We start from the raw sequence: 27,057 nt of genomic DNA, 5'->3' as shown, positions 1-27,057 counted from the left end.
ACGGGTGGGAGAACCTGCGTTGTGGGAATGGAGGTCTCAGTCCTTGGATTCCCAGAGGAAGATTTAGGTGGGGATCTTCACTTGAATAAAGACAGCCAGAAGGTAACTAGCAAGCACAAGGCAGTTTCTTAAAGCAAAAGTACACTCTCAAGGTGGGAGAGCAGCCAGGTTTCCTGAGGTGGAAGTGGCTCCTAGGTTGTTTTGCGATTGGATATTTGTCATGTCTCTGTGGACTGGGAGGAGCTGTGATGTACAGTGGGGTGGTCTCTAATGGAGGCCGCTTCCAACAATTTTAGAGACTCCTCCACTGGTTGTGAAGGGGAGTTTTTGACCCTCCGAACATTGTACCTGAACATTCATGGCAGCCTTTCTCCATGGGGTGGGGGGCTATCACCTTAATGCAAATGCATTAAAATGAGTCTAGGGGTTACCCTGGGGTCAAGGTGGAAGAGGAGAAGGCATGCTCTGTACCTGTGGCTCTTGGTCTGTTAGCCCCAAGATCTTGGAAGCCACAAGGTCAGGATGTTCTGCCCCCAGGCTTTTAGTGTGACTCTATTAATTGTTGTCCCTGCCTCCAGCTCCTGTCTCTATCATTCCTCCCTCAAGGACTTGGGACTCTGCCTCTGGTCATTCCTTCCACTGTTCATATCTAGCTTTTACCTAACAGAAACATTGCTATCCCAAATAACATCAGGGCTGTGTTGCTAGGTAGAAGAGGAAGTGGATAGTGGTGAACAAGTAACAGTCTATTCCACACGTATCTCTGTTTCCTGTAGAACATATTCCACTGTTAGTATAGTTATTGGCGTATGTTTATTTTTCCATATCTCCCTTGTACATCCCATCCCCATATGTCACATTACTGTGTTCTTTCTGTAATTTGCCATCCCATCTAGCAGTGTATTTTACACAATAGTCAGTAAATACTTGTTAAATTTAGATTCAAATGACTCAAACCTATTAGCTTGATTTCACTAGCACCTTATTCTGGCAGATGCTGAAAAGCTGGAGAAGCCTTGTCTCTTATGTTGTCTGCACTTCTACAGATATCTTAAAAACAAGAAAAATGAACACATTCTGTTTAGTACTGGATTCTCACATAAATGGCCAAATTGCCTACTTAAATTTGAAAGAAAACACAACTGAGGTATCAACAGACTTTGAAAGAGAAGTATTAGCAATGCAAACACCATTAACTGATTTGTATGAAATGAAATAAACAACAACTTGAACCTCCTAAAGTAATTTATGAATAAAAGGGCTGTTACCTTAATGAAGGTAAACACCGGGGGGTGGGGGGGGGGATCCAACTATATTTGTTTTTTTGACTAAATCTTATGCAGTGTGAAATTTGCATTTCTAAAATATATTTCCCATTTTATTCAGAATATATTTTCCTTTTACCTAAAAGCAAGCTTTTAAAATACATTAAGATAATATTTAATATAAAATTGCTTACTTTCTTCCCAAATGCCAAATACCATCTCCATGGTTTGTATAACTTTGTAATGGTGTCATTAACATAACATTTGTCTCTATAGTCAACTTCTCTACACAGAAATACAAGCAACTTATCAATGTTTTTTTGGGATGATTCTTGAAGAATAGCATGTATCAAAATAATCAATTTAAGTTTTGTTTTGTTTTGCATTTCAACTTTAAGTTTCCTAATTGAAGTTAGCTAATGATGTGGAAACGTTGAGGTTCGGAACAAAGGGTCAAAAAAGAATTCTTGGGATGTCTTCAGTGCAAAAAGTTGGTTTTATTAAAGAATGGGGACAGAACCCATGAGCAGAAAGAGCTGCACTGGGGGTTGTGAGGAGCAATTGATTATATATTTTCAAGTTGGGAGGGGTTTAGGGATAGCTTAAGTCTCTAAGGAATTTGGAGGCAAAATTTCCAGGACCTTGAGGGGACTAGCTGCTGTTAGGAAAAGGTCATTTATTACTGTGTAATAAAACCATAGTCATGAGACCCCTCAGATGTATATCAGTAGGCCATATGCATAGAGGATCATTGCTATCATATATCGGGGGGGGGGGTAGAGATAAAGGAAGTTTCCAAAGGAATTTTTATATGTTAAAGTAGACTTATAGAATCCTGGAGGTCAGGATAATGTTAAACTAAAATTGCCTTTTGCCCTTAGCAAAGTGTTAACATTGAGGCAGTTGAGTTCTTAGAGGAAGGTCACTCTGCCTGTCCCAAGGACTTGTCAATAGACTGTAAGTAGTAAGGGAATTTAATTTTTTTCTTTTGCCTTTGTTTCCTGTATCAGCTAATATGATATTTCTGTCGAATTTTCTGAGCACTCTATAAATTTGTTTTATGACATTATGTAATATTATTATCCAGTTATCACTCACAGCTTTATGTCATGTGTGAAATAGCCTCTATTTTAAATTTTGAGATTCTTATGATACACACACACATGAATTTTCTTAGTTCTTTTTATAAAAATTGAAAAGATGGGGTGCTTGGGTGGCTCTGTTGGTTAAGTGTCTGCTCTTGATTTCAGCTCAGCTCATGATCTCAGGGTCCTGGGATGGGGCTGCATTGGGCTCCACTGTCAGCGGGGAGTCTGCTTGAGGATTCTCTCTCTCCTTCTCCCTCTGCTCCTCCCCCCCAGCCCATTCATGCTCTCTCTTTCTCAAATAAATAAATAAATCTTTAACCAAAAAAAAAAAAATTGAAAAGATATAAAAATTATGTTCCCAGTTCTCATATCAAATTTTGAACTGGTAAAGGACAAGAAATATACATACAATATCCTCTGAAATGCTTAGCAAAGCACCTTGCATATTTTAGGTTTTCATTAAGTACCTATTGAATAAAAGTATTTCTTAAATTTCATTAAGAACATCTTGAAAGTGTAGCAGAACCTTAGGTTAAAATGTTGAAATAAGGAACACAGAGGATGCTTACATGTGTTTTTTTTCCACTGAGATACGAATATATTATTAAACTAAAAATAAATCAGGTTCAGATTCAAACCCAAATTAAAATTTAAGTAACTTGAGAGTAACCTTTTTTTCCTTTATCATCATTTTAAAAAATCATTTCCATTAATAAAAAGATTTATTATGGTTTGTTATTATTTTTTCTTACTCTTAAAAAGTGGGATTGAGAAATAAGTAATAAAGCCTAGGTAGTGCTCCAGAATCTTGGTCACTTGATCCATGGAACTGAGGGAGCAAAAAAGTGCCAGATTAAAAATGGCAGAGAATCCACATGAAGTTGCTAATTAGGGAACTAGTTGTAAGGGGTACTCCAAATACATAGGCCAAAGACTGGCTTATGACTAAAACAGTAAATTCAGAGTAGTTCACATGTCTCATTGTGATGGTAAGGCAGAGTAAAGAACATGGCAGGCTAATCTGGTGGCTGTTAGGTTATGTGACCATGAGAAGCACACTGAATACTTAATGCTGGGAGGGAATGGGAATTTAATGATATTTCAGACTATGGGGTCTGAATTTTCCCATTTTGTCATGATCTCCTATTAACATTCTATATCATCCCTCCAAACTCTTTTTTCTTAAACATTTTTTTTATATATATTCAGACAACTTTTACCTTTCCCTAAGCCATCTGTATGACCAAAGCTGAGCCACCCTTCAAGTCCAAGACCAACTATCAAATTCTCTTAGTAATATTTCCAGACACCAACACTTCCTCCTAGGTAGTGTCCTGTATCTTTCTTTCATGCTTATTCTTTCAAAAGGACCTCTCAAAATAAGTTTAATTATAGTACCTGTGACAGTACATTAAAATAATTTATGTATTTCTCCATTAGACTATAATTGATCTGATGGCAAGTATGTTGTCTTATTTATCTCAGAATCAGTTGTGCATAATGCACTGTCTACAGTGTCTAATCAATAATAGACTTTCAATAAATCTCACTGAATAGAAAGGATAACTAGAAAATTGCATCCAGTTTTTTCAGGATGTTGGGGAAGAGAAAAAAAAAAAACAACAACTCAAGCTACCTCAGCAAAAGTGAGTTTATTTTATAAATAAAACAGGGGTTTAAGGAGGAAAAGAAATAGTTTCCGAAGCAAAATAGCTGGATTCAGTGGTGTGCTGTAAATGTGTAATAATCAACTCTTCAAAAAAAAATAAACAAATAACTGATTTGTAGCATTTGCCAATGCCAGTTTCAAGCTACCAAGTCAAGTCACTGAGCTTGGAGTTGGGAAAAGATGAGCACAGTCAGCTCTTGCAAATGGTATAAGACAACTCCAGCAGAGAACTCATGGTGAACTGGAAAAATCATCCTCCTTTTTAAGTATTCACTGTGGTTCTCATGGTCACATAACCAAACAGCCACCAGATTGGTCTGCCATGTTTCTTACTCCTCTTCTGTGCTGTTTTTCTTTATCTGTCTTTTCTCTGCTGCTATATCTTAACTTCTCTCGATTTTCCTTAGTTTCTAACCAGTAACTTCTACTTAGGATGGGCTTTTATTGTCCCATTAATTCCTATCATGTCATGTCATCTGTTCACTGCGCTTCTTTGCTATCTAATATCTGTTATCTTCTCTTCTACAAACGTTTGGGAGATTTGATATTCAAACTGTTCAGAGAAATTTTTTATTGATTGGCAAGTTACTATCTAATAGAACATGCTAGAGTTAGTGCCCCCGTTAGCAGGCTCCTCTCCTGTTTCTGCCCAAGGTCAGCTTTGGCTCCAAGCTTCTTCCACCCACCAACACTCAGCTGTGGCTAGCATCACAGAATTACCTGACATGATAAAACAAAACCTGTAAATAAGAAATTTCTCAGAAACAACTATAGGACTGGCAAGGACTCTGATGTTTTACTTTGTGTGTATAACTTCCTACGAGAGAGGGCGATGGGGTAGGCTATAGATTTCTCAGGACGGAGGAGAGCGTGTGCCACGATTTATAAATCCCTATGATGTTAGTGTTTTCATATGCACAAAATACTGTTAATATAAGCTGATTTTATAGAAAAATTATAGTTTTCCTGTAAACTTGATCTCATGGTCATAACTAGTGATTGCTTTTTCTTAAAATGTCCAGATACTACCTTTAAATTTAAGTCAAGCAGAAAACTTGAATTTTTAGATTTCTGAAACTTCTTAGGAAAGTGTAGCTATGAGATATAAGCATTTTTAAACATTAAATACTAAGATTTCTAAACATGTATATATTTTATATAAAAGTGTATATGTATTACATATATAAATGAATTAAATGTGTATAGAGGTATGCATATATCTATTCAGAAATAGAAAACCTATATCTGTATATAGAAAACAGATTTAATTATTTCAACAGTCTCCCTACCACCACTACACATAACCACAAGTGTGTATTAGTAAAAAAAAAGCAGGGATGAATAGATCAAGAGCAAAGTTATTAATTTCACAAAATTTACAAAATATAAGAAGTTTGACTTAAAGGTACACTCGGTTAAAATAGCTATAAAACTACTTAAATATCATATGAATTTTCTTTAGAATTATCATGTTTTAGTATTGTAAAAGATTATAGATGGAGTATAAATATTTCACTAAGAAACTTTATAGTTGTGGATTTCTTTAGTTTTCCTATGAAGAAAATGTACCAAGTTTAAAATAGTCTTTTAAGCAACCATTATCGGCTACTTGAAATAAGGCATGCAGGATGTATAATGAACGAATGAGTGAAAGGTAATATATGCCACTCTGGGTTGAAAAGTGACTATAATTTCAAACAATAAATTATTTTTATAATACATTCAAGTTAAGATATTATGTTCACTTACAATATGAATGCTGACTGTACATAATTTTATTCTTTTTTAACATGTGAATTAATGCTACTGTTAATAAGATCTTACCGTTAACATCTAGTTGGGGCAGATATGAGCTCATTTCTGTTTTCCTATCATAAAAACATGTGCACTCTTCAATAATTTGAATTTTTATCGTGTCATTTTAGGTCTTTTACAGCATTTACTATCATAGATATAAAATTAAAATATTATTACTTATTTATATTTGAAGAATGACAAAAAAGTAAACTTGACAATACTATTTTGAATTAATTTAAGACATCGAGCATGTATTTTTTCTGATTTGTTGCTAACAAGTTATTGATAATAGCCAACTCATAAAAAAAACTAGTGTACTTTCAATTTATGAAAAATATTTAGCCTAAACAAATGGAAATGTTCTATCCCATTAAGGAATAAAATATTCTACTGATTAAAAAATACAGGGGTTTTAGAAAAAAATCTAGGTTGAATCCTTGTTCTGTTTCTTGTTATGGGCTGGAGGTAAGTTTGTTTATGTATTCACTCACTTACGAATGAGTTCTGTGTCTGAGGTTATAAAAATAAATAAGGCAGACAAGGACTCTGTCCTCATGAAACATTCTGGTTTTGGGTGAATACAAACAGTAAGCAAATACTCATGGTGTGATAGCAGAGAAGGACAGAGAACCATGGCAGTAAAGGGTGGCGGGTGCTTAATCTCATTTCTGAATCAGAAAGGCCTGAAAAAAGTGGTGTGTAAGCTGACACTTGAAGGAAAAAGAAAATTAGCTGGATGGATCTGAATACATGAAATGACAAATAATACATAATTTATGTAGAGAATTTAAGAATCTGTAAAATAAATTAAAATGACACACGTCAAGTCCCCAGCACAATTCCCTGTCACATGGTAGATGCTGAATAAATGGTAGGCGCTGCTGTTGTTTCTGACTGTACATACTCTGACTCTCCACGTACACACTTGTATAGTATCTTATGGTTTCGTCTACAACAGCAGTTATGTAATTATACCTTAATTCTTTATTTTATGTATCATTGTCTATACAATAATATTGTAGAGTCAATGATAACAGCAGTTTTATCTTATTCATCTTTGTATCTTTATCTGATCCCACTGTTTGGAATTTAATACATGCCTGATAAGTATTTTTTTTTTTTTAACAAGTAAATACACAGATGAATGGAGAAAACACAGCTTTTAGCCATCAATGGGAAGGTCAAATTTTATGACTAGAAAAAGGATCAACCGATGAATAAATATAATTATGACCTACTACTTCCAGTCTTCTGGCTCCCTAGTTATCAGATGAGTATGTGTAATTTCCAACTAATCAACTATCTAAATGTCAGTGTCTTCAAGAAAGATAATTTAAAACAATAATGACAATAATGCACTGATTTTGTCTGTTGCATCTGAGGAGGGGTATTTTTATGACTCAATATCTATAAACATTATCCAAATTGGAACTGAGTTGGAAAGGAATCTAATGCAGAGCTTCTTTAAAAGCAGTGCCTTGACTTTAGGCATCATTAAATAGCAGAATTAAAACAATGGGCTCACTGATTTTTCCTTCCAGGTCTTGGTAAGAATATCAGATTAGTGAGGAAGTGAATTTTAAACTCTTGTAAGCAAAGTGAGAAGAGATGGCTCACACCAAGAGAAGACACAAAAGTACCAGTCATTTCATAAGAAGGCTGACCAGCATGACCAAGAATAATCAAGAAATGGACAAATACCATATGATTTCACTTATATGTGGAATCTAAAACAAATAAAACAAATGAACAAACCAACAGAAATAGACTCATAAATACAGAGAACAAACTAGCAGTTGCCAGAGAAAGAGAGGGAGTGGTGAAATAGATGAAGGAATTAAAAAGTACAAACTTCCAGTTAGTTAGTCAATAGGGATAAAAATTACAGAATAGGGAATATAGTCAATAATACAGTTTTTTGTTTGTTTGCTTTTTTATAGTCAATAATATTGTAATAACTTTGTATGATAACTACACTTACTGAGGTATAATGAGTAATGAATGTATGAGTAATGTATATAATTCTTGAATCACTATGTTGTACACCTGACTAATATCATATTATATATCACCTATACTTCACTTTTTAAAAAAGGAAAAAGAAAGAATTAATTAGCCTGGCAAAGAATGCATGAGACCTCTATAGGAAAAAAAGGTAAAATCTCTATTACATGATAAAAATATGCGTAGAGAACACCATATGTTCTCTATGAAGAGAAATAGTAAAAATTTCAATTCTCTGCAAATAAATATATAAAGCCAATTCAAAGAAACAAAATTTAATTTAAAAAGGGAAAAGAAATGGTCAAGTTACAGTCAAATAATTTTCTAGAAGGCTATGTTACTGACCTGGGCCCTTGGGCTTTCCAAGCAATAGAAATAGACTAGAGGCCAAAGGGGAATTCCAGGCAAGACTTTTATAGGCATGTATGCTCCGGCACAGGGGAGAGAGCACAAAGGAAAGAATCCTCAGGTTGACACTCCAAGGAGAGGTCAGAGAGGGCTTTAAAGAGGCTTAAGAGGGAAAAGGGTGACATCTAAGCATGTAGAAGTGGCATGTAGGGATCTGTTGGTGCCTGTAGACTAGAGGTCATGCTTCTTCATGTGTCACATGGTTTTAATTAGCATGTTAAATCTTCACCCCTGGGTACGATTTTTAGTATTATAAATGAGGGAAAAGTCGATGAAAGGTCAGCACTGGGGTCCACCTTGGCACAGACTGGTTCCGTCCAGTCTTCTGAGGTCTTTGTAGTCCTTAAGCATCTTGCTTCCACATTTGCACAAGATTTGCTACTCAAGACTGCATGGAATTTCAGCTATCCAAGGAGTGCTGGATTTTGCTGTTAGGGTTGAAGGGACCTGAGTCCAGTCCCTGCTCTCTTTCCGGTAGGGGATATAAAATATAAAGAGTAATTTCAAAAACTACCTACATATGTTTAATGTTTTAATGGGTAATCTTTAATTACATGGGACATTTACTTGTGGTTTCTCCCCAGTCTGAATCATTCTCTTTGCTCATCCAGGGCTGCAGTCAGTAGCCTCCTACCTGACCACCTAGTACACTCTTGTACACCTACTTTCAATAAAAACAGTTCCCTACAATGTAACAATAGGTAGAATTTAAAAATAAAAATTTTATTATGTCTCTCACCTCTGTAAACAATTTTAATGACTTCAATAATAGTGCCTATGTAAAAACCCAAAACTCATTATTTCATACTAAAAGTAAACTTATCATTTTTTATACTATAAAAGATGCATATTGTAGTAAGCTGAAAAATGTCTTCCCAAAGTATATCACGGTCCTGATTACAACCTGTAAATGTTTTCTTATTTGAGAAAAAGACTCTGCAGATGTGATGAAATTAATGATCTTGAGATGGGAAGATTATCCCAGTTTATCTGAGTGGATCCTAAATGTAAGTACAAATATAATTATGAGAGAGAGGCAGAAAAAGATTTGACACCAACAGAAGAGGAGGCAATGTGACAACAGAGGAAGAGATTGGGGTGAATCAGCTATAAGCCAAGTAATGTCAGCTAGAACCTGAAAGAAGCAAGCAATGGGTTCTCCCCTAGAGCCTATAGCCTCCAGAGAAAGTATGGCCTTGTCATCACCTTGATTTCAGACCAGTGATACTGATTTTGGACATCTGGACTCCAGAACTGTGAAAGGATAGATTTCTGTTTTAATCCATCAAGTTTATGGTTAATTTGTGACAACAGCCATAGGAAATACTTTTTTTTTTTTGTAAAACAAAAAAAAAAAAAAAACAATAGAATAATAAATATCATATAGTAAGAGTAGTCAGATAATCTAAAATATTTCCATTCTGAGATAACCACATTTATTGATGCATTTGGTGATTAATGTTGCAAGCCTCTTAATGCATAATTTCATTAGATGTGTGAATCCTTAGATATGCATGCCTTTGTATCAACCCTGCCTGGAACTCAGCAAGCTCTTCCAATCTGCAGACATAAGTCATTCTTGAGCTCAGGGTTTTTTTCTTCATCTTCTTCTTTTAAGTGATTACATGGTTACTTTCTCTCTTCTTTGGTCTCTTCTTTTCTTCAGTCTGGAAATTCTATTATTTGCTAGTTATGTCTCTTTGATTTATTTTCTAAATCTCATCTTTTTTTTTTTTCCTGGTGTTTTTCTTTTTTTTTTTTTTTTTCTTCTTCTTTCTGTGCTTTGATTTATTTCCTTTACTTGATATTTTAGTCACTAAATCAGGTCTCAGAAAAAAAATGTTTTTCCTTTGCTTTTCTATTACAATATATTTATTTAGTTCTAGAGAGATTGTAGTTGAGCCTCAGCCCACTTAAATTTTATTACTGTTGTTCAAATTGACATCTACTCCAGCAGTTTTATTTTGACAAAAAACTCCAAGTTATGGTTGTTTCTCTTCTATTTCCTTTCTCTGACAGTGGGTTCCCTAGGTTGCATTGTTACTTTCCTTGGGGCTTAGATCCAACTATTGGGTATCTGAAGTTATATCAGTCTGATGGGTAGTTAGGGGTAAAGCAGTGGCACCTTGGGAGAAATTAAAACTTCTTTCCCTAGAACGTAGCCTCTTAGGTTAAGACTGAACAAGATAGCTCTTCCTTTCTGAGTCTTTGCCACCTTCCCAAGTGGTGCCAGAAACAAGAATTAAGTCTCCCCTGTTCATGAGACCAATATAACTTTTCTTCTGTCTACTGTCAGAATCTCCCCCTCACTTCCTTGCTATTCCTCAAATGTTTTCTCACTTTGCTGGTACTTTCTAGTATCCTTTCAGGATGTTTAGGATTTTATAAAGAGCCTCTGTTTCACAGAGACTTTCCTTTAAATTAAGCCTAGTTCCTTGCTTAGAATGAGAGTAAGAGGAAAAATATATGAGGAGAAAACAGACATTTCAGTATTACACTGAATTATCCTAGCTCACCAGATAACATGTTCCTTCTACCACCTGATTCTTCTTTTTCAGAGCACCCACCATACTTCTAGGATTTGTGTGAAGTCTGACATTCCAGATAGACTGTAATAATCAGTGAGGGCAGACTTGAACTTAATACACATTTATTGAATAGCCAAATGAGAAGTATTTCAAGAGATAATGTCTCTAAACAAGGTGTATGTCTTTGTTTGTTTTTAACAGGATTAACTTTGATTAATAGAATATAAGTAGAATTATAATCCAGACAGCTGTTCATCCGCTATGGACAAAACCCAGTATTGGTCTTTGAGTGTAAACATCATCATCACTAATAATAAAGCTGCATTTATGGAACACACTGAAAATACTAATTAATTTTTCTTAGGTGCCTTATGCATATGGAGGCATCGATTGTCACTTAATGATGGTGGTACCTAAAGTATGGGCAGTGTGGAGCATAATGGCAAGGCTTATTTTAACAGAAAGCAAAGCAGAGTAGCAGACCATAATATTTTCTCTGTAAGAATTGAAGTGTTTATTAAAATAAAAGCATACAATTTTAAATGTTAATTCTAATATTAGCTGTACAACTTAAACTATTATTAAGTTATTTGAAAGAAGGATAAAGAAAATATAATTTAATTTCTGCCATTTGCAAAATTTTTTCTCAACTAGAGAATTAGTTGAAAAATCTCTAAACTGTGATTTCCTTATAACTTGAATATTAGTATCAGGTCATAGTCTCTTTTCTGCTGGACTGTGTCATTTCCAAATACTTTAATGAAGACATTGTACTGTTAACCAGTATATATTCCTTAATAAACCAACCAATCATTTTGTATATACAAAATGATTTTTCTTTATTCCATAAAGAATGTTACTGTTCTCATTCTCCTTTGGTGGCCTACGCACCTTTCTTTTCCCAAATGAAAAGTAGAGAAAAAAAAACATGACAACTCAGTGTGGCTGCAGCAGTCTCTGTAAAATGCCTCCGTCCAAGTTTCCTTCCCATCAGGAACATAATTCTTAGCAAACAGGTCACTAACACTTAATTAACTCTCTTCTATGTTCTCAGAGGCGTTGCTATATCAAACCTAAATTGGCTTAGTATTTAACAACCTGTACAAGCCATTTGGGAAACCTGTTTTTAACAAAAATGGCTTCTTAAATAGCCTTTGGTCTCCTTAGAGGATTCTAATTACTGCATAAAATCCTAATATACCTATTAGCAATGCATACATATGCAGATTTTCAACAGAGAGAGAGAGAAATTTCTTACCTGTTTCCCTAAGGGGCATTCTAATATTATTTTCCTTTAAACCTTACTTGACCTATGAACACCTGGTACACAGATATTTTACCCAAGGATCACTCATTCCAGCACTTTGGTGATTAAGAAACATAGCTTAAGACCTGTTTAGGATTGCTCTGTACTCTGTTAGGATCTGGGATACAGAGATTGAAGGAGAGTCATCCCCTCTTTCCATTTTTCCTACTTGTACAGTATTTTTGTTTGTTTGTTTTGTTTTATTTCTAATACTCTCTGCCAGTCATCCCACTATAGTCAGGGTTGCAAATACAATTAAGCCATGATTTCTTTTCTCCAAGAAATTGCAGTCTAATGAGGAATGGGGGAGGAAAAAACAAAACCAAACTATAATTATAGGCTAGACTTACAAGGATTACAATATATTTTTAAGTAAATACAAAAACAGTACATCTTATTTAGACCAAGAAATTCCAGATTTCCCAGAGAGGGTAATATTTGAGCTGAATTTTTAAGCCTAAGTCAGACTGTGATGGTATACGGAAAGACTATTCTGAGCAGAAAGAAGGTTGAAGTATGGAGGTGAATATGATCTGTCTGAGGACATATAGGTAATTTAGGACTGTTAGCTGCATGGCTTCCTATGAGAGGTGGTGGTTGAAGCCAAGGGGTAGGTGGGTCATTGAAGGCATTGGAAGAAGAAAAGGGAACACATATATTAAATTTTAATAAAATAATCTAGACAGCAACTTTTAGAATAAAAATTGTTGAAAAACTGGGGCCTTGTAGTATGCCAAAAATCTAAAGATGGAATGCATCCATCTCAATTTAACAGTCTACCCATATTTGAACATAGCAGATGAGTCTAATGCAGATGGATACCTATTATGAAAATAACTTGCTAAAAGTCTTGTTTACATAGTTTTCTCAGTTCATGTACAATGTTCTTTATGCAATTTTTTTATTTACAACTCAGAGTTTTAGGACCATGGGCATTAAGTAACACTAGATACAGCTAGGTAAAGAGCAGTGAAATACCCGAATGCTTAAACAAAAACTAATCTATTTATTTGAATATATTACCTATATGTAATACATTGTATACAAAGACTATGAAGCAAATCATAATCAAAATGACCTTGCTATTATGTGATAGATGTCACCTAGTATTAAAACCTAATTTTATACACACACATACACATACACATATATATTTTCATGGAGTTGTTTTTTTTTCCCTGGATTTCTTCTCTGTATTCACAAATTCTGACGGTAACTCATACTTATTTTCTCTCCACTGATACAGAAGTAGGGACAGTGTAAAGACATAAAACATTGATGAAGCTAAGTACCCTTAAGTTTTGTGCACTGGAGCTCATATGAGATGTGATCTATCCTGTGTACTTTAGGAGAGTCAAAGCAATTTATCACTACTTTAGCACTCAGTTCAACTTAAGAAGAATTACCTGTCGAATGTAATTGTACTACTGAACAAGTTGATGCTGTTTATCTGACTGGAGAATGGTGTCCAGCTACCTAACAGATGCTCTGGGCATCATTCAAATTTTTAAAAATGCACACGATAGTCACTGTATTAACATTAGCATATTTGCTCTACAGAGCTTTCTGGACTGATTTCACAGGAGGACATTTAGAGGAAGGTGTGATGCAGCAGATTCATTTTTCTACTTTTCCATGTTCCTATTTATATATTTATAAATACATATCAAATATATATATAGTACAGTACAATAAACTAATCTGAAAATAATTTAGCCATAGTGGAAGCATTCACAATTTCAGAAGAAGCAAAATGCAAATATAGAACAAATCTTTGTGATTTTTTTTTCTTTCTTTTTTTTTCCCCAGTGGAAGGCATCATAATATGATTGTATGTGAATTTTAAATTTGCCATTTCTTTAATGATCTAAGTAATGCCATAGGTTTAAACAGTTAGTTCTTCTGCTTTGAAAATTGTCTATGTTCTCTTTTCTCCCTAGGGATCAGTTGATTCCAGTTTGCTGATGCTGAACTAAAGCAAATTATTGTCCTATCTCAGTGAGCTCAAAAGGCTGCTAGTTTGTGAATGTCTTTGTGGGTCTCATTAACTAGATTACTGTAAAAAATATGCTTTTTACAAAGCTGTATGATATATTAAATCATTCTTATACAGGTTAACCTTTCTTGGACACTGTATTGCACTTTCTCTTGGATCACTTGCCCAGGGAGAAGCTTCCATGTCATGAGGCAGATCTATGAGGACACCCACATGAGTGAGCTTGGTAAAGGATCTTTTATCTTAAGTCAGTCTGTACTGGAGAAGGCTATAGCCCTTCTTACATCTTGATTACAACCTCAATAGACCTAAGCCACAACACCCAGATGAACAACACCCAGATTCCTGAGATGACAGATATTTGTTCCATTTAATTTTTTACACAGCTACAGATAATTAATACAGCATTCAATAAAGGTTTGCCACCAAATATGGGAGTGAAAACTTAAAAGCTGCAATTAAAAAAAGAAAAATTAGGGCATGTAAGGATTATCATTTTTAGACTGGGTCATTTAGAACAATATTTCAAAATAAGATATATATCAAAGAATGCTTTATCAAACAAAATCTTCAGTTTCTTAATATTACCCTCAGATATTAAGGGAAAACCTCAATGCAAGTTATATTCCTTATATTAACTATTATTTATGTGTTATCCTTTAATGTGCTGGGTGGGTTACCATCCACTGTAGTAGCCACCGTCTTCCCTTTTTCTTTCTCTCATTCTCTCATCCTCTGCTGCCTCTCTCCAAATCTCTTTCACTGGTGCCCTCTCTTCTTTTCTCATACTCAATTGTTTCACTTTTTCTGTCTCACAAGCTTTTTCTTTTTCACAGGTGTACACACTCAAAAAGCATAACCACATGCAAAGACAAGGAAATTGAATTTTTGACATAGTCAAATAAAATGTTTTGCTCAATAGTTTATTATAAGTCTGAATTAAACAAGTCATTTGAATGATAATGCAAATGAAATCTATCTCTGGAGTTAGGGAGATAGCCGTTTTGATGTTTTTCATCTGTTTCATAAGAAAAAAAAATGCTAGAGGCAAGAGTTTGCTTTTTTTAAAATCCATTCAGAACCTTATGATTATCCTGCAAATACAGAAATTTTTTTTTGTGGGACTACTTTTTCTATCATAAATATAGCTATGAGATTTTTAATTCATTATTGGTTACTCAACATTTTATATAGCTATAATTTTAAAGTACTTATATGCTGCTAATATTTTATCCTAATTCACCCCTGTTGTTTCTTATCTTCGCTCTGGCTGCTATAACTAAATACCACAGACTGCGTGGCTTAAACAACAGATCCTTATTTCTCACAGTTTGGAGGCTAGGAAGTCCAAGAGCAAGGTACCAGCAAATTTGGTTCCTTGTGAGGGTCTTTTCCTGGCTTGCAGGCAGTCTCCTTTTCATTGTGATCTCACAGGGCAGATAGAGAGGGAGGAAGCGAAGGTGTAAGGGAGGGAGAGAGAGAGAGAGAGAGCGCTTGAGAGCTCACGAGGCAGGCAGTGTATGTGTGTGGGGTGTGTGTGTGTGTGTGTGTGTGTGTGTGTGTGTGTGTGTTGGTTTTTCTGCTTCTTCTTAGAAGGACACTAATGTCATTCTGAGGACCCCAGCCTCATGACCTCAGCTAACTCTAATTACCTCCCAATGGCCCCACCTCCAAATACCATCATATTTGTGGTTAGGACTTCAACATATGAATTTGGAGGGAATACAACCATTCGGACCATAACATTCTTATCTTTAAAATAAAATCTCTTCATTATAATTAATGTATGAGCTATTCATTTCAAATGATATTTGTTTATCAAATATGTCTAAGGCTATTAGTTTGATTTATTAAATTTTTAATCCAAATGTGTTTTATTTTTTTAAAAGATTTTATTTATTTATTTGAGAGAGAGGGCGTGTACAAGAGAGAGCATGGGGGGGGCGGGGCGAGGGGCAGAGGGAAAAGGAAAAGCAGGCTCCCTGCCGAGCAGGGAGTCTGATGTGGGGCTCCATCCCAGAACCCTGGGATCATGACTTGAGCCAAAGGCAGACGCTTAACTGACTGAGCCACCTAGGTGCCCTGTAATCCACATGTTTAAAGAATTAAAAAATATTTTTTATTATTTGTTATACATAATTGTTATTTTTCTTACTAATGATTTGATAATCATCTATTTCCCTTCAAGTAACATTGAGTGAACAAATTTTTATGCAGAAACGGGTGTTTTTAAATGAAAATATTTTTTATTAACTCATTTATACCATCATACACATATATAGTTGATTTGATAGAAATTAAAATATATTATTTGTTCATCCTATTCTTTCTTTTCTTCCTAACTAGAGAGATGGTGTTAAAACCTTTTTACCAAATAAAATGATTATCTTTAGAAAATGTCAAGCAATAAGAAACAAAGAAGTAGAGAATAATTATTAACTCTTGTTTAAATGTTTGGTGGAATTCATCTGTGAATCCATCTGGTTCTGGACTTTTATCTTTTTGTAGTTTTTTGATGACCAGTTCACTTCTATTACTAGTAATTGGTCTGTTTAGACTATTTCTTTTTAATTCAGTTTTGGAAGATTGTATGGTTTTAGGAATTTATTCCTTCTAGTTCTAGGTTGTCCAGTTTGTGCATATAATTTTTTTGTAGTATTCCCTTATAATCCCTTAATTTCTGTGGTATCAGTTGTTACTTCTCTCTCGTTTCTGATTTTATTTGGGTGCTTTTCTTTTTGATCTCTCTCTCTTTTTTTTTTCCTGATGAATCTGGCAAAGGGTTTATCAATTTTGTTTATCTTTTCAAAGAACCATCTCTTGGTATCATTGATTCTTTTCTATTGATTTTTAGTTTCTATGTCATTTATTTCAGCTCTGATCTTTATTATTTCCTTCCTTCTACTCACCTTGGGCTTTGTTTGTTCCTCTTTTCTAGTTCCTTTAGGTTTAGGGTTAGATTGTTTATTTGAGCTTTTTCTTGTTTCGTGAGGTAAGCCTGTATCACTATATATTTTCCTCTTAGAACTGCTTTCTTTGTGTCCCAAAGATTTTGGATGGTTGTGTTTTCATTTTCATTTATCTCCATGTTTGTTTGTGTGTTTTTAATTTCTTCTTTGATTGCTTTGTTGACCCATCAATTGTTTTGCATCATGTTGTTTAGCCTCCACATATTTGTGCTTTTTCCTGTTTTTTTCTTGTAATTTATTTCTAGTTTCATACCATTATGATTATTGTATCAATCTTGTTGGATTGATCCCTTTATCATTATGTAACGTCTTCCATTGTCTGCTATTATTTATCCAAAGAAACAAAAACACTAATTTATAAAGATATTCACACCTCTCTGTTTATTGCAGCAGTGTCTACAATAGCCAAGATATGAAAGCAACTTAAGTAGCTATCAATAGACAAATGGATAAGGAAGAGGTGAAATATATATATATATATATATATGACCATATATATCCAATATATATATTCCTATCCTATATATATATGGAATGTTATGCAGTCATAAAAAAGGATAAGATCTTGCCATTTGTGACAACATGGATGGACCTAGAGTGTATCACGCTAAGTGACATAAGACAAACAGAGAAAGATAAATACCATATGATTTCACTCATGTGTAATTAAAAAACAAACAAATAAACAAACACACCTATAAATACAGAAAACAAACTAATGGTTACCAGAGGGGAGGGAGGTGGGGAGATAGGCAATATGGGTAAGCAGTCATGGGACACACAGCTTTCAAGTTATGGAATGAATAAGTCACTGGAATTAAAAACACAGCATAAGGACTGCAGTCAACGATACTGTAATAGTGTTGTAGGTGATGGATGGCAGCTACACTTGCGGTGAACACAGCATAATGTATAAACTTGTAGAATCACTATGTTGTACACCTGAAACTGATGTAACATTGTGTGTCAACTATACCCCAAAAAACAAAAACAAAAAGAAACAAAGAAGTAGAACAAAATTGGCATTTTCATAAAAGTTAGGCACTATTTTGAATGTGGAACTTCCAAATCTGCTGTGTTGGGCCATAATGGATGTGGTGCTTTAGTTAATTTGAAGGCTTTCAGTTTTGTGCCAATTTTACAGATCCTGATATTGGCATGGAATTTGAGTTTCACTTGGAACCTCAGCAGATAATACTTGTTTTTCTTTTTATACATAGCTTTGTGTGATGTATCTTCTGGTTTCTGTTTCTACATTGTTGTAAATTAAATTGGTGCCGTAGAGGGATTCTTAGGTGTCATTACCACTGGCAGCGGGCAGGAGCTAAAACATATAATCAGTATAAATTTTGCCTATAGGGACACCCAAGTTTTGATCTTTGTCTAAATCCCAGGTGCAATGAGACTAAGACAAGAAATTACATATTTCTACTCATAAGTGGTAGTTAGTTCTATATTGTCTTTTCACTCAGAACATTTGGTCTCAAAGCAAAATTGTTAATAACATTTTTGTAATTAAAAAAAAGGAAATGATCTTCAGAAAGTATATAACATACAAATAAAATACTAAATTATAAATACATTCCATTATTTCTTAGAGATTTTCCTAGCATTATTTTTCAAAGATACTGTTTTAGGGAGACAATGAGGATTATTATTAGAGTTTTGTTTTCAAATCAATATATTATTTATTAAAGTTCACAGTGGTTTCATAAAAATGTGAGAGTAAATATATAGCAGACTTCATATTAATTACTATTCATTATTAAAATTAAGACCAATTTTAATGGACAATGGGTGACTTACCAGATATATGTTTATTATTTATTGATGACTTTTATGTATGCTAAAAAGCAAAATTTCTCACATAAAATGTCAAGTATAACTTACACTCACTACGGGAACAAAATGAAAATATTTCACTGTCTTTGGAAAATTGAAAAGGAAATATATATGTATATTTATATATAATATACACACACACACACATATATATATATATATATATGTATATATATTTTTTATGGCAGATCAATCAATCACCAGACTGCTTTTTTTACTTAAAAGTGTTTCTGTGCTTAGGTTTAAGTTATTGTAGTTTTCAAACATTTGAGTTGTGGTGCAGCAGATAAAATGAAGCCTCAAATCATTCTCTAATCTCAAGAACATCCTGGCAGAATTACTGATACTTGTCTGTTAAAATTGATTTCCTCTTAAAGAAAAGTAGGCTTTTCGTATTGTGTTAAAAAATGATTTTATCTATCAAGTGTCTTTTCTTGTGAAGATCCTTTCCTTTTATGACCCAAAAAGAAAAATGTTCTTTTTCCTCCTGAGTTTTTATATCCACTCTACTCACTAATCGGTAATCTGTACTGCAGACAAAGTGGAATGTAATCCAAAAAGAGTAATCTTTTTTAAAATGCATACAGAATGGCCATCGTTTCTAATACTCGTGATCTTAATTTGCAGCATATGTATTGTTTAATTTTATGGTGCTTTTTGATTTTAATAAAAGCAATAGATGACAGACGTGTATGCTGAATCAATGTCATAGAATAGGAAATCAGGGTACTTACACTGTAATTTTGAAAAGTACTGGTAAACCATAGGCAAGCAACTTTTTTTAGGACACTAAAAATACTTGTTGAGATTTAGATCTGAGGTGCATGTGGTGTCTGTTACTGTTAGTGATGATGGTTAGGTTTGCTTGTTGTTGTTTTAACAAGACTACTCAGCAAAAGAAGGGTACAGTTAAATGTCTTTCCACCTTATTCACAATGTTTTTAAAGTTAGACTTTATCTGACATAGATGATAATCTCTGTTGAATGGAAGAGCGGTTTCTGATATTTTCTGCATTCGTTGCTAATTGATAGCTCATTGAACTATAATGCTTTGTAATTAGAATATTTCCCGTAAAAACAAAATATGTTAGAGGAGGGGCCAGAAATTGCAGTTCTCTGCCTGAAATTACGATAACATCTTTTCTGTAATAGCAGAAGAGAAATTAGAATGTCTTGAGGATATAGCTCACATATTTGGAGGAATAATTCTAAATATTGGAAGAATGTACTCATAAAAGTAAAGGTTAGTGTGGGTAGTCAGAAACTTCAGGATGCTCTCAGTATATGTAAAAAAACATAATAATGTTCATTTCTTCATCAGTGAAATGAGAATTGTGCTTCCTAAACACTACTTAACAAGGTATGATAAAATAAAATTGGTAAGTTATGAATGGTATGAGTGTCTTAGGAGTGAACTAGAGGTGCATAGAATTTCCTTTTTTTTCTAGTTAATTTTTGAGGTGTAACTTCTAATACTTATATAAGGCCAAAATCTTAAATATGAAATGTTTATAAGGTTAATTTTGAACATAGGTAAAAAATTATTAAGAACATTTAAAAAATATTTTTTATAAGTCTGAACTTATAAAAGAACCCAGTCAGTTCCTATGGAATATGTTTATAATTTTTCATTTACCTCTATTCTGAAATATGTTTTATACTTGTATTTGCTTCTTTCAGATTGTGACTTGATTTTTTTTATTTGCTCAAAGTCATAGGTGTTTTATTTCAAAAGAAATATCATTTGAAGGATTACTTTGTTAGAAGATCTGATTACTAACATTTTCTAATAACATATGAATCATAGAAAATTTGTATTGAGTTTTACTAGATGAACCTGAGATACTTAAATCTTTTGCCATAATTATGAATCTTGCACCCTGTATGCCACAACAGTATTTTGAAGTACTATACTTTGCATTCTGCTTCACAAAAACAGTTGATCTGATAAATTCCTTTTTGCAAGATGCTGTCATGTCCGTCTTTTTAATACCCTCCTTGTTCATTATAAGTGCCATTAGCCATACTGCCTAATGAAAGGTACCTCATATCAAGTCTGATTACTGCTCTAATGTTTTCCAGGCATGCTTGGTGATGAGCCTGGCGTATGAAACAATTTCCTACAGTAATAAAACTAATTAAAGTAGGCAGTCATCCACATACCACTTTCTAATGAATTATAATAAGCTCATTAATCTCAACTACTCTTACTCCAAAAAATCCATTGATAGGACCTGTATGTAAGAGTAAAATTCTCAGCCTTAAATATGTACAACTATTACAGAATCAAAGAAGACTTTGTGAATTTAAGTTTAAAAATTACAAATTGCTAATCAATGCTTTAAATGAAATGTATAGCTTCTGAACTCTGCCCAGATTACTTATTGGCAAGATCCCTTTCTATTTGAGTTCTTCTATAATTGATTTAACAAAGAAAAATGATTCATTTTATAATAATAACTCTTCAGCACCTTGAAGACTAGAATTGAATTAACCAACTCTGTATTTTTATTTAGAGATCATCTGAGAATGATGAATTGAGTACTTGAGATCAAGTGAAAAACACAGCCTGTTTGCTCTCCAAAGAGAGCTAGAGTATCTTCTCAAAATGTCAAAACATAATAATAATTATTTTTTGTTAACTCTTCTTCAAATTTGTGAGGTGCCCAATGAAACAACATTTATTATTCCATTCAGTTACAAATAGTTTTGCAATGTAGATTATTGTTCTGGAGATAATTTTACTGTCAAGGAGATAAGGTTGTTAAATGTAGCACATGGAGAAACAATTTTGGAACTACAAATGTAGTTCCTTAGTAAGAAAAAATATTTTTCAGGATGGTGGGGTTTATTCTATCTTCATTATAATTTGGTGTTTTAAAAATGTAGCAGTTTCCATTTTGAAGCTCATTACTACTATAACACACATGTGAACTTCTCCCTTAAGAAGTTAATTATAAATATGTACATCTTAAAATTGATACAGAATATTTGTAATGGGTTAACTGCAAATAGGCATATTTTAATGTATGGATAACATTTAAAATTGTTATTTTCATTTATGAATTTTTACCTATCATTTCATAGTTTGGTTTTTGTTTTTTTGGTTTTTTTTTAGAGAAAATGAGGTTGGATATTCTGTGCAGAGTATTTCTTTTATAAAGTCTGGCCTTTGTAGGTAGAGGTGTAGTGAAACTGTCCCTGAGTAAAATGTCTTCCAATCTGGGATCAGCTATAACTGTGGTGGCTAGTTGCCACTGTATGTGATGATGAGTTGGTTCTATGCTTGAACAACAGTCAGGAGAAGGGCTTTTGGTACAGATTCCTCCATTATCTAGCTGCATGGTCTTGAGAAAGTAATTTACACAGTATCTAATTCAGTATATTCATGTGTAAGGTATGGGGATTAGGCTAGAGAAGTGCATTCCGAAGTGTCAGAAGTGCCTCTGATAGTAAATGTGGTGTTTCAAATAATTTTTTAGAAGATTTTATTTATTTATTTTAGAGAGAGAGAAAGCCCACGAGCAGGGGGAGGGAGAGAATCCCAAGCAGACCCCACACTGAGCGTGGAGATCCTGGGGCTCGATTTCACCACGCTGAGATCAGGACCCGAGCCAAAACCAAGAATTGGTCACTCAACTGACTGAGCCACCCAGGTGCTCCTCAAGTAATTTTTTAATATAATAATTTAAAATATTGTATGAAGTGAAACAATGTCACTTTCTAATTTCAGTTCAATTCTCCTGAAATCAAGGAGATAGGTTTTCTGTTGTATGTCCTTAGTATTTTTCTAGCACTCGTTTTTGACAGAACTGGTAGATCTCCTTATAGTTTCTAAGACCCAAGAGACATGCTGCTGAGCAGAAGAATGTGTCATGTTAGTCTTATTAAGAGAAGTGGATTACTTGAAAGTTATCTCAAAGATAATAGAAAATTAAATAAGAATGTTAGGAAAATTTTCAGAGCTCCAGTTGACCTTGTTTTGAACAGAAACCCCTGTTTGAAAATACTTGCTCCGGTTAGTAGATCTAATTAGTAATACCTGTTAAGAGCTAACTGTACCTTGAATAAACTTTGGTAATATGCTTTCATATTAATAGGAAACATGACTCATCATCATAACATCCAACATTTATGAAATGTTAATACTAATATTTATTGAGTGATTTGAAGTCAGGCAGTCCTTCTAAATGATTTACATATATTAACACATATTAGTCTTCATCACTCATTTTAATGTTTATAGCAACCATATAAATTAAGCAGCAATATTCTTCTCATTTTTCGTGTGAGGAAACTGAAGTACTCAGATATTAAGGAATTTCAGAAAGGTCAAAAACTGCCAGGTTGGTGAAAACATGGAGGTTTGGGAGGAGTGGCCTCTGTATGACTTCCCACCTACCTTGCCCTGTGCATCCTTCCGATCTGGCTCTTCCTGAATTATAGCCTTTTATAATGAATTGGTAGTCTAGTTTGCACAATTTTTCCTGTGCCCCTTGTTTGGTGAGAGTTGCAAAGATAGAGAGATGAATGAGGTTGATTCAGAACATGAGAAGACTGTGATGAATGATGCCTGGAGACTCTTTCATTTGGAAAAGCTATGGGGAATCCCTTCAGCAAATTTGGGACAGGTAACAAATATATTTTAGAAACTAAACCAAACCAAGAAGACATTGATGTAAGGCAAGAGCTACTGAAATTCCACTCTACTTATTATTCACCTAACTTAATGGCTATTTGTGTGAATCTTTAGAAGACTTGACTAATCTGATGGTAAAGTAATTTTCTGAAGTTGAGAACAAAAATGTACCATTGCCAGAGTTTCCTAAACACCCTTTCCAAGAAGAACATCTTAAACAACTTTACAAAATAGTACCCATGAAGGATATTAGGAATCTTTATGTGACATTTCCCATACCTGACCTTCAGAAATACTACAAATCAAATCCTGGCCATTATCTTAGTCATCTCATTAGCCATGAAGGTCCTGGAAGTCTGTTATCAGATCTCAAAGGGCTGAGTAGATATTCTTGGTGGTGGGCAGAAGGAAAGAGCCTCCAGGTTTTATGTGGCATTTTTTTGTTTTTTTTTTTAATCATTAATGTAGACTTGATTAAGGTAGGATTATTGCTTGTTGAAGATATAATTTTGTACATTTCAACACATTCAGACGTTATGTGCAGAAGGACCTTAAGAATGGGTTTTCCAAGAGTTCTAGGGCTTGAATGCTGTTGTGTTTTGGTTTAAAGGTAAAGAGAGGCCATGAGCTACACTTCTAAGATTGCAGGAATATTGCATTATTATTGCCTAGAAGTGCTCACAGCTGAATATTTACTGGAATAATTTAGACCTGCCTTAATAGAGATGGTTCTGGATAAACTCAGACCAGAAAATATGTGGGTTGCAATAGCTTCCAAGTCTTGAAGGAAAAACCGATTGCACAGAAGAGTGGTATAGAACCCAGTACAAGCAAGAAGCTGTACCAGACAAAGTCATTAAGAAATGGCAAAATGCTGGGGCGCCTGGGTGGCTCAGTTGGTTAAGCGACTGCCTTCGGCTCAGGTCATGATCCTGGAGTCCCGGGATCGGGTCCCGCATCGGGCTCCCTGCTTGGCAGGGAGTCTGCTTCTCCCTCTGACCCTCCTCCCTCTCATGCTGTCTGTCTCTCATTCTCTCTGTCTCAAATAAATAAATAAAATCTTAAAAAAAAAAAAAGAAATGGCAAAATGCTGACCTGAATAGGAAATTTAAACTTCCAATGAAGAATGAATTTATTCCTATGAATTTTGAGATTTTTATCATTAGAAAAGGAAGCGGCACCATACCCTTCTCTTATTAAGGACACAGCTATGAGCAAATTCTGGCTCAAACAAGATGGTAAGTTTTTCTTGCCAGAGGCTTGTCTCAACTTCTTTTTTGGCCCATTTGCTTATGTGGACCCCTTGCACCATAACATGGCCTATTTGTACCTTGAGTTCCTCAAATCCCCACAGACTCTCTCAACAAATATGCATATGCAGCAGAACTAAGAGGCTTGAGCTATGACCTCCAAAATACCATCTGTGGGATGCATCTCTCAGTGAAAGGTTATGATGACAAGCAGCCAATTTTGCTAAAGAAAATTATTGAGAAAATGGCTACCTTTGAGATTAATGAAAAAAGATTTGAAATTATCAAGGAGGCATATATGTGCTTTAACAATTTCCAAGTTGAACAGCCTCACCAGCACACCATGTCCTACCTCCCCTTGCTGATGACTGAAGTGGCCTGGACTAAAGATGAATTAAAAGAAACTCTGGATGATGTCACCCTTAAGGCCTTCATACCTCAGCTCCTGCCATGGCTGCACACTAAAGCCCTTCTCCATGGAAACATAACAAAGCAGGCTACACTAGGAATTATGCAGATGGTTGAACACATCGTTATTGAACATGCTCATATGAATCCTCTCCTTCCAAGTCAGCTGGTTCGGTATGGAGAAGTTTAGCTTCATATATTCAGAGGATGGTTTGTTTATCAGCAGAGGAATGAAGTTCACGATAACTGTGGCGTCGAGATATACCACCAGACAGACATGCAAAGCATCTCAGAGAATATGTTTCTAGAGCTCTTCTACCAGATCATCTGTGAGCCTTGCTTCTTCAACACCCTGTGCACCAAGGAGCAGCTGGGCTTATCATCTGCAGTGGGCCATGTCAAGCCAATGGCATGCAGGGCTTGTGATTCATCATCCAATCAGAAAAGCCACCTCACTACCTAGAATGGAAAGCAGAGTGGAAGCTTTCTTAATAGCCATGGAGAAGTCCATAGAGGACATAACAGAAGAGGCTTTTCAAAAACACATTCAAGCATTAGCAATTCATTGACTAGACAAACCAAAGAAACTATCTGCAGAGTGTGCTAAATATTGGGGTAAATCATCTTCCAGCAATACAATTTTGACAGAGATAATACAGAAGTAGCTTGAAGACATTTAAATTTTAATTTAAAGACACCTACTAAGGAAGACATCATCAAATTCTACAAGGAAATGTTGGCAGTAGATGCCCCAAGGAGACATAAGGTATCCGTCCATGTTCTTGCCAGGGAAATGGATTCTTATCCTGTGGTTGGAGAGTTCCCATGTCAAAATGATATAAATTTGTCACAGGCACCAGCCTTGGCACAACCTGAAGTGATTCAGAACATGACAGAGTTCAGGCATGGTTTGCAACTGTTTCCCTTGTGAAACCTCATACTAACTTCATGGCTGCAAAACTCTGAAGATTCCTCAAGGTGGGAAAGTGCAAGTGGGTACATCCCTGAGTCTTCCAGGGGCTAGGAAAACAGCTTTGGCCACTTTAATAGTTTCTCGTTCACAATTAGAGAGACAAACAGGAAAGAAAAAAAAATTGTCACATGTCATATAGAAATACTAGAAATCCAAAATAATTAAATGACCAAAAAAAAGGTCAGTCACTTAGTAAATGACAGAGGTTTTTAATTTTGTACCTTACATATTTCTATTTCTTAATTTTCTTCCTCTTGCCACACCCAATAAGCTTTAGTTAACTTAGTCCTCTCAGTTCTCAACTGGGAGCTTGTTTCTTTGAACACTATATTCCCTGTGACTGGCACATGGTAGGCACTTAAAAAGTATTTGTTGAAAAAAGTATGAATGGATTAATTAATAACTCTCTGCCATAATAGACAACTTAAAAAGTGTCTCTACACATAACCTGTTGGACTCGAAGACCTCACTCTTAGCACTTCCTTCCCCCTCCCTTACTGAGTTTTCTCCTGATTATTTGTCACTATTTCTATTATTCATCTTGGGTAATTTGGAACCAGGACAGTTGCTCTGATATCAGAACGTATAGGTTCAGGGGCGCCTGGGTGGCTCAGTTGGTTAAGCATCTGCCTTCGGCTCAGATCATGATCCAGGGGTCCTAGGATCGAACCCTGTGTCGGGCTTAAGCAGGGAGCCTGCTTCTCCCTCTCACTCTGCTGCTCCCCCTGCTTGTGCTCTCTCTCTCTGTCAAATAAATAAATTAAAAAAAAAAAAAGAATGTATAGGTTCAAATGAAAACCCTATTACATCTTTGTCCACTACTTAAGTGTGTGACACTGAAAGATGTATTTAAGCCTCTCTGAGTTTCAGTTTTCTTATCTGTTCAACATAGATATTAATATCTACTCATCAGAA

The 27,057-nt window shown here is 34.7% G+C and overlaps 1 protein-coding gene and 1 pseudogene across 1 annotated transcript in view; both read left to right on the top strand.

Annotated features, from left to right (window-relative positions):
- Positions 1 to 27,057, top strand: part of CCSER1 (coiled-coil serine rich protein 1) — a 1,330,597-nt gene that overhangs the window by 554,123 nt on the left and 749,417 nt on the right. The window lies entirely within an intron of this gene.
- On the top strand, positions 28 to 26,135 carry LOC110591345 (annotated as a pseudogene).

This window comes from Neomonachus schauinslandi, chromosome 2 (assembly GCF_002201575.2).
Source record: "Neomonachus schauinslandi chromosome 2, ASM220157v2, whole genome shotgun sequence".
Taxonomy (NCBI): Eukaryota; Metazoa; Chordata; class Mammalia; order Carnivora; family Phocidae; genus Neomonachus; species Neomonachus schauinslandi.
The sequence above is the reverse complement of the archived record's forward strand: the minus strand, read 5'-3'. Positions and strand labels throughout refer to the sequence as shown.